A 2,503-nucleotide genomic window follows, 5' to 3' on the forward strand; every position below is an offset into this window, starting at 1 on the left:
TCTTTTTATGTTGTTTAGTCTAATTTGTGGGAAATACCCGGATAAATGAAATGCCATCTTTATATACATGAATATGCTCTTTTCCTTGGTGAGAAACTGTTAAAATCAAGTTATTGGGTCCTGTGAACTTTGAAAAAAGCAAAATAGAAAAACTTCACAATCACAAACCAGAACATAACCCCAAAAAGCCCACCAAACCCCCAGAATCTAAACCTTCATGAGCTGTTGTCAGAACACAGGGCGAGGTATCCCTGGTCATGGTCACTGTTTTGTGTGTCAGCCTCTTTTCCCCTCGCTGTCATTGCTTGTTCATTTGTACAATTAGTTTCACATTTATTTAAATAGCATGAACCCATCTGCATTTTCATGTGGTTTAAAAAAAGGTACTGTGGTTTTGCAGAAGCTTTAGGATTAACATTTCAATAAACTCCAGTTATTTAGGGCATCTGCATTTCGTGGTGAGGGAGGGAAAGGTAGCATTAAATTAGTGCATCACCAAAATGTTGTGGGTTTTGTCTTTTATTTGTTGGAATATTCAGTTTTCACAGATTCCTCCTTTTTTTGGTCAATAATACAATCCTAAAGAGCTGCAAGCTGTGGTTTGGGGTCTGCCAGCTTTAAGCTTAAACTTTTCCTTTACGACTAAAAAACCAAACCGAGATGGTTTTTGCTGGTCTCAAATTCAAACTTGGAAGCAAAGATTTTAAGATGCTGTCCCCTATGCCTTGTGCTGTTGAACATTTTGCCCTTTCTTCATAGTACAGTGTAAATCCTGTGTTGTTGAGAAGCACAGAACAGGTTTGTGAAGGTAACTTGGATTGAGAAGCACCCAGCACTGAGCTGGGAAGTAAAACTTCCCATAATTGTACATATTTCCCAGCCTGTTGAGCAGAGTTGAAAACAGAAATGAAGAAAAGCCACCAAAGAATCCCTGCTCTGGAGAAATGTACTGAAGTGTATTTTTGTTTGTCAATCTCTTTGTCCTGAAGCACAGCAGATTTTGTCTGGCCTGGAGGCACTGGCTGTGTGTTTTAGTAAATCCCCAGCAGCAGTGGAGCTGCTGGCAGTTGTCAGCTCTGATTTTCACGATGTGCCCTACCATCATAAATGCAGAAGCACAAGTTGACAGGTCTCACTTTGCACTTTCAGTTCCAGGTTTCCTTCCTCTCTTGTGGAGCATTGCTCAGCCCCTCAGGCAGCTCTGGCCTCCTTTCTGCTGCAGAGCACTTCCAGTTAAAGGTTGTGTAACCGAGCTGCTGCTCTGCCATCTCAAACTAAATTTAACCCCACTTCACTTCCAAGATATTTATAAATGCTTTTCTCCTTCGTGTTATCCCAATGCTTCTCTTCAGTGCAGGAGCTTTGGCTTTCCCTGCTCCACAGCTATTGTGACTCACTGATAGGTAATTAGTAATTATGCAAGTGTCTTCTGGAATATGGAACAATGACAGCTCTGAGCAGCTTTTATTCTTACTACGGGGAGCAGGAGGAACCGTGACTAATTGGTGAAAGCACAAGTTCCAGCACATTAATGCTGGAATGCTTGGAGCCATGGGCCCTAGGTAGGGTGAATGGGACTTTTTAATTCTTGATTCACTTACAGGCATTAACCTCAAGTGTTGGGATTGTTACCATAAGCCTTTAATATCACTCTAATTGAAGTGTTAGACCTTTGAGGATTGGGATTCTGTAGCCACTCTCACTTTTGGAAAATTCGTAGCCTGACGTGGAGAAGCAAGGCCTCTTTCACTTCTTAATGGGCATATGGAAAAAAAAGAAACTTGCCATAGATCCTTAGAAGTTAAAAAATGAAAACCACCACTTAGTTACAATATTCTGGCGTGTAGAATGAGCATTAAATCTTAAATTGCCCTTGCCCCTTATCGTAGGAGTTCCTGCTGTGTCCTTTGTGTAGAAACAGCAGTCCAGTCCACCAGCAGCAGAAAGGAGCTGTGCTATTCTTGTGTTCATCAGCAAACATCTGATTTGCCACCTTGGTGAAAATGATTCAGTACTTAGATACTATTGACTTTTGTATGTCAGCCTTAATCCACATTCAAGATGACACAATAAATTGAATTATTTTTATCTTTATGAAACTCAGCTGCTCATCCTTTCCTTCATTCCTGATGAAATTATCCCAGAACTGGATGTCCAGGACACAAATAGTTGTGCTTGCTGTTTTAGGCACCTACTTGGGTGGAATTCAAGAATCTAAAGCCAGGAGACTTGACTTCCTCTAGTATACAGCTTTCTCAGTATGATTCAGAATCATAAGGCAAATGCTTAAAATAAGCAGAGACTTTGCAAAAGTAGTCACATTGTGGGGTGGGAGAGACCTGTGGAAACAAAAGGAAATGGTTAAATTAAGGGAGGAGGAGGCTGAATATGGCTAATATTTGTTCTCATGTGTTCTCCAACTGTATGAAATCACCTTTACTTGGAGAGAGACTGGCTGGGGTTTTTTTTTGCCTGTCTTTCAAACCCATCTAACCTTTCCTGT

The sequence above is a fragment of the Passer montanus genome, unplaced genomic scaffold (genome assembly GCF_014805655.1).
Source record: "Passer montanus isolate IOZ18808 unplaced genomic scaffold, ASM1480565v1 scaffold54, whole genome shotgun sequence".
NCBI classification, from domain to species: domain Eukaryota; kingdom Metazoa; phylum Chordata; class Aves; order Passeriformes; family Passeridae; genus Passer; species Passer montanus.